Here is a 6,784-nt window from a genome sequence, read left to right as displayed (position 1 = left end):
CAAAGGCTCTCCCCCTCATGAGCGGTGAAAACAGTGACTGGACTTCTGATCATTTGTCTCCTCGTTCTGTCAACTTAAAAGGTGTTTAACTCCATCTTCTCCGTACCCGTGCTTGGTCTAACAGAAGAAAGACCAACAATGTCTACATTTTGACTGCGTGAAACCCATTCCAACCACACGATGCTTGAACTTGAAAATGGTTTTTGTTGCGGTCGATAGCCGAGCGGACAAGGAATGGCTAATGTGTCTGGTTTTAGGAATTTTGATCTAAGCACGCGCATGCAAGCTGAAGCGATCGTGACAGATTTCAGCGGGTCGATACCTGTTTCATTAAAAAACTCCTCTCTGAAAATACTGCATGCTTTACGCAGAATTTCTACATCGTTTCTACAATAAAACACGGCCTCCTTTCTGAAATCAAACAGCTGCTGTTTAGACACATCGGTGTACCATTCTAAAAATATTTTTTTATGCTCCGGAGACATTTGTTCAAACCCATAATGGCTGACATCTGGATAAGGCCCTTTATAATTCAGATGTTCAAGCGATGAAAATCTGTGAGGAAAATAACCTTTAGTTTTATCTGCAAAGCCCAAAGCAGCTGGAAGGTTAGCTAATTTCATCATGAGAAAACTTAAGGAATCAATGAATCTCAACCCGAAATCTGGATCGTGAAAACTCAGGATTTTACAGCCTTGCATGAGTATATTTTTGGGAACAATTTTTAATTGACACATAGCTCTCAAAATTATATAAGCATCAAATCCGCGCGCATTGTGTGCAACAAATGTATAATTGCTGAATTTAGGATGACGCATCTGCATAATAAAATCTTTAATGCAATCTAAACCAAATTTCTCCCAAACGTCGCCTGAATCGGATTTTGCACAGATTAAAAAAGGTGTATGCACACCGTTCTGATCCGTAAACGTTTCAGTGTCGTAATAAATAACCTTTTCCGTTAAACCGTCATCTTTTTTTTCAAGCTGAATAAAACAGCGATGATCATCCGTGACCACCGACTGTTTGCAAACGATGCATTTGGTCGCTGAGCAAACGTGCTGTGAACCATTTCCACCCATGGCGATGTAATAAGTTTGTTTACAAATGGTGCATTTTTTAAACATTTCGCAAGGAGAAACTAACCTGTTTGCTTGAGGCCTTAAAACAGGTGTTTTGTGAGTTTGAAAACATATTACATTTTGGCATATTCGATTACAATCAGAACATGTGATGAGAGACGTTTCTGTCCGTTTGCATAAATCGGTATTACACACGCGACAGAACCATTTACAATGATGCCCGTTCATGTTATTATAAGCGGAAAAGCACCATGAACAAAAATATTTGGCTCCTAAGAAACCTTTAATATTTTTTATGCCGTAATAATGTTGATTCAGTAGCAAAATGAACAACAGATTTGATCGATCGTTAAAATCTGTTTCAAATTTAGAAATGATTCTGTCGGATCTGTAAAAAATGATTATTTTTCTTTGAACAATATTTTCAAATCGAATCACGTCGCTAAATGAAACGGTCGATTGCTCCTGAAGCCCTGCCTGTTGATGAATATTTTTAGCCACATTCAATAATTCTGTATCTCTCGCTGAGGGATTTAACAGTCCGGCTATGCTTAGCGCAAAACACAACGGCTGATTGGTCTCTGGAGGGCAAATGAGATGGTTTCGTTTTTTATTGACTAATTCGTGATCCAGAATGGTTTCGATTTTTCGTTTTCCGCCGCCGGAAGGATTATTTATCACTTGCAGTCTGAAATTAAATTCGTTGTCGGCCTCTAATGCTTCATTTGATTGGACTAACAGATCCAGTAAATACTGAAGCTGATTTAACATATTTGATCCGTCATAATTAAAATTAACGTGGTGCGTCGTGTGCAAAGTATTAATTTCAAACTTGACTCTATCGTTGGGACGCGCGATCTGGCTTCCTCTTTCAGCAAACCTGTTTAATATTTCCATCAGATTAATATAAAACTCGGCTGGGTCGTTGATTGCTTGAAAAGACACTCTCTCTCTAATTTCACGCTGGTTAAAAGCTGCGTTTACGCTCCCTCCGATCTGCCGGTGTTCTATTTGTCTCAAAATTTCATCTACAGCTTCTGATGAAGGCTCATCTGAATTTGCTAGTATTTGATCGACCTCGTTTACGCGCTGCTGGTGTTCTATTTGTCTCAAAATTTCATCTACAGCTTCTGATGAAGGCTCATCTGAATTTGCTAGTATTTGATCGACCTCGTTTGAAACAGCTTGGGATGCTAAAATATCGTCTAAGATCTCACTATCTGAAGCTAATTCATCTACTTCACTCAGTCCGCTTAAATCAAACCAGTCATTTAATAGAATTTCTTCGGCCTCCTCTGAAGGATTTTGGCTGGCTAAAATTCGATCTAACAATTCATCATCTACGTTTAATTCACCATCTACTTCAAACAAATCTGAAAGGTCATCAAACCAATTTTCACTCATGATACAAAAGACATTAAAAACCTACTAAAAATGAAGAAAAAAAATCTGCGTCGTCCTTTTACAGAGCCAGAACTTGTTGGATCACTTCCACCAGGCCGGCATTCACCTGCAGGAGCATGTACCCAAGCTTCATCCTGTTTGATCTCTGAATCGGTGAAAGACGGATGTTTTTCTTCTTCTTCAACCGTTTTTCTGATGAAAAAATAAATAAAAAATAAATAAAATGAACGGGCTTTTAATAAATTATATATATAAATTTAACTTACTCTGTACAGGTGCAGGAGGTGGTGCGTTCTCTTCGTCGGTCGTGGGTTGTTCTGAAAGGATAAAAAACATCATCTTTTTTACTTCAAAATTTAATATACTCTGCGGAGCGGTTTTGTGAAACAGCTTACCGGCTGGCTGCTCAGGAGCACGTTCAGCGGTTTCAGAGTCGCTGTCGGATTGTTCTGAAAGAATAAAAACAAGGAAAAATATGAACGAATCATCTTTGAAGTAAATAACCACCTTTTTATATATCTCTTACCCTGTGCAGGAGAAGGGGGAGGAGGAGGAGGAGGTGTGGGCGGAGATATTGAAGCGGCTGTCTGATGTTGTTCTGAAAGGATAAAAAACAACGGTAAATGTGAACGAGACATCTTTGACTTATTAATCAGTTGTTTTTTTATCGTTACCATTCATCCGCGCATGAGAAGGGGTTGGAGGTGGTGGGGGCTGAGATATTGGGGGTGCGTAGGCCGTCGGCCGTTGCTCTGGAGAATAAAAACGATAAATATGAACGACACATCTCTGACTTATTAATCGCTATTTTGTAATCACTTACCAGCTTCGAGGATCGTCTGTGGCGTGATGGTCCTGTAACGAACAGCATTTGCGTGTGATCTGACGGTATGGCTGGGCTGATACGTATGTAAGACGGTTCGGCTGGTGGATGGAGGTGTGGTTGGGTAAAAGTTATCACTTCCGGGGTAAGGTTGAACCCCCTCCTTTTCTATAAAATGAGATATTTCTCAGCTGAAGAAAAGAACGTTACGTATATATTTATAAAATCCACTCACTCAGATTCTCGACCGCACGATTAATTTTAGACAAATCATCGAGATGGACGGGAGTTTTACAAGTTAATTCCTCAATAGGAATTTCTTCCCACTCGCCGTCCGATATGACAATAGCGTCTGAAAATAAAGATGTTAAACCAGAAAGAGAAAAAAAGATTTGCGTCTCAAGTTAAAAACTTACCCGTCATCTTAGCTTGTTACACCTCAAATCACGACTCCGAAAATGCGGTTTTACATTTTATACAGCTGTTTAAAAAAATCTTGAATAGAAAACGGTTGCGATTGGTCGAAAAAAAATGTTTATAAACAATACATAGTAATTTGCTTTGTTGTATAGGTAGACAAATGTCTGAATGGGTGTTTAGAGTTGTGTGTGTGTGTGTGTGTGTGTGTGTGTGTGTGTGTGTGTGTGTGTGTGTGTGTGTGTGTGTGTGTTTAACACGTATCCATTGCTTCATCAAAACTCCCCGGAGCAGAAATAAAAAAACGTTTACGATCCAAAAAATAATACCGGACCGGTTTTGTACCGGACATTTCTTCCTGAAATCTCATCATGTCTCAATTCGAACGTTGTTTTTAGCAGAGGAAGGCTATATTCAAAACACGTATCCATCGGTTCTTCTTCGCTCATGTTTCGTTAATAATGGATAAAATGTAGCAGCTCTTTCACTCGTGTGTAAATCCGTTTACGACATGCATGTGCCTTAGTTTAACTATTCTGAGAGGTATGACATTAAAGGTTTGACCAGAGGTACGTCTGCTCTGAGACTTTACTAATCCACCCCTCCCAAAAAACAAACCTCATAAACAGCTTTTTATTTATTTCAGCTGTTATTGGTCCTACAAAAAGGATCAAATCTTTTCTCTGAGGCAGGAAGCAATGTGTGTGTGTGTGTGTGTGTGTGTGTGTGTGTGTGTGTGTGTGTGTGTGTGTGTGTGTGTGTGTGTGTGTGTGTGTGTGTGTGTGTGTGTGTGTGTGTGACAGTGAAAACAAAATGTGACACTAAAGGCAGGAGGCGATGGTTAAGCTTTCACTGCTGACGAACCAAAGATGCTGTTCACCTAAATAGCTCTTTGAAACAATAGCAAGTCATTTGCTTTTGTGAATTGTTACCATGCCGACTTGGTTAGAATGAACCAGAACTTTGTTTTAAAACTTTCCCGCCACTCTTTCAATTCAGCCCACCTGCAAAAAAAGTAATTAATTTGCTTTTTTGCGTGTTGTTTCTGTGACGACTTGGTTCAGCCAGATATTTGTTTTAAAACTTCCCGCCACCTGCAAAAAAAAAAAGAAGTCATTTGCTTTGTCAGAAGTCGCTGGCTGTGCAAAATTGTTTAGAATGAACTTTAAGAAAGCTCAACAGATCTTAAAAGCGTCACGCTGAGGTAAGGATCAACTTTTGTTCTTATAGGCTTGAGTATGCAGGGTGGTTTACAACAGGACCATAAATGGTTTAGGATGGTAAACCATTGCTTTTGTGAAGTGATAGAAATGTTTGAATGGTTTAGTCAAAGACAAATGTTTGAATGTAATCCTTTAACTTCTTAGAGAAGTGCGTGTGTGTGTGTGTGTGTGTGTGTGTGTGTGTGTGTGTGTGTGCGTGCGTGCGTGCGTGCGTGTGTGTGTGTGTGTGTGTGTGTGCTTACAACCATTAATTTGATGTGCTCCTGGACAGAGAGTTTTACACAATAGTTTTAGTTCTGGTCAAAAAGTGTCAGTGAGCTGCATGTAAATATTTACACATTTAAACACAAAGTTTAAGACTGAACATACGAAATCCAACGTGAACATCTCAAAGAGAGTATTAATGACATAGACAATGTGTCACTCTGAAGAGTTTGTGTGTGTTCAGCAAAAGGCTGCAAAAGTTCATGCATTGACTTCAGCTTCTGTCACTCACTCGAGAGCAAGCAGACCATACCATCTTGTCTGCTACTCCAAAAACAGATTCTTTAACTTTGAGGAAACGTACAACCATTTCATAAGTACTTGACAGTGTGTGGGGCTGTCATTCACAACAGTTAGGCCGCACTCATCCACTGTCAGTGAGCCATGTCATGTTTGATATAAAAAGTCCCACGAGGTTAGACTGATATGGTTCTGCTCACTGGTAAGGCTGCAGCGTCAGACTGATGTGGTTCTGCTCACTGGTGAGGCTGGCCTTCTTTTTCTTGCTTCTCTGCATTTGCAGTACAATTTAGATGACAAAAACTTTCTGTGTGTTGAATTTAGGTGAGGAACATATCTGAGAGGTAAGACATTCCTCTTCCTCGTGGCTTGGTGCTTCATGCATCTCCTCGTGGTTCATCATTTTTTCTTAGAGCTCGGCTTTTCACCATTCGGACAGATCTGAGCTTTTAAAGAGTTATACACAATAGGATTACACTCAGAAGGGAGGGGGCTGTGAGAACCGATGGGCTAACACAATAAGAAACTTCACACGCCATTACACACATTAGCCTATGACGTGGGGAATCATCGACATCTGGACACGTTCAACAATACGCCATTGATGATGCGGCGTGGGGGGTCTAGCCCATCTGGACAATCAACAATACACATGTCCATTTGATTAATGATACGGAAGGGGGGCAAAGATTGAACAATACACCTGTCCATTTGATTAATGATAGGAAGGGGGGGCAAGGTCAAGGGTCAAATGAACAATAGGACTGAAAGGTCAAAGAACAATAGACCTGTCAAAATGTTTGACGAAAGGTGTCTTATAATTCTCTCTAATCTATTGAGTTGTAAGTGATCTGAATGTTTCATGATGATCACACATTCCTAAGGAGGTCTAACTATGTCCCAAAGGTCACCGGATCTGGCGTCAATTTAAAGAAGTAGTCCAGTTACACATTTGTGGGCTTATAACTTGGCTTCTGAATGTCCTAGAGAGATCAGGTTTGTTTTAGTGTACTCCAATTAACAGCCCCTACAACCACAAAAAGGAATGAAGTCATTAGCCCTTATGGTTTTTAAATGGCACCCAGAATTATGTTGCACGAAGCACAATTTCACATCATTCTGGGTCCATTTGTGTGAAAACAAGGTCCAATCAGGCTGAAACGTTACAAGAAGGTAGAATCTATTGAGTTGTAAGTGATCTGAACGTTTCATGATGATCGCACATTCCTATAGGGGGTCAAACCATGTCCCAAAGGTCACCGGGCCTGGTGTCACTTTAAAGAAGTAGTCCAGTTACACCTTTGAGGGCTTATAACTTGGCTTCTGAATAG

At 40.1% G+C, this 6,784-nt stretch overlaps 1 long non-coding RNA gene across 1 annotated transcript; it reads right to left on the bottom strand.

The window, feature by feature from the left end:
* Positions 1–2,752: 2,752 nt before the first annotated feature.
* Positions 2,753–3,342, bottom strand: LOC139064405 (uncharacterized). Its single transcript, XR_011517475.1, has 4 exons — positions 3,161–3,342; positions 3,013–3,084; positions 2,882–2,935; positions 2,753–2,803 (listed from the first exon to the last, which is right to left on the bottom strand). It is a non-coding gene; the product is annotated as an uncharacterized lncRNA (long non-coding RNA).
* Between the last annotated feature and the right edge of the window lie 3,442 nt (positions 3,343–6,784).

This window comes from Nothobranchius furzeri, unplaced genomic scaffold, assembly GCF_043380555.1.
Source record: "Nothobranchius furzeri strain GRZ-AD unplaced genomic scaffold, NfurGRZ-RIMD1 Scf020, whole genome shotgun sequence".
In the NCBI taxonomy this organism is placed as follows: domain Eukaryota; kingdom Metazoa; phylum Chordata; class Actinopteri; order Cyprinodontiformes; family Nothobranchiidae; genus Nothobranchius; species Nothobranchius furzeri.
The sequence above is the reverse complement of the archived record's forward strand: the minus strand, read 5'-3'. Positions and strand labels throughout refer to the sequence as shown.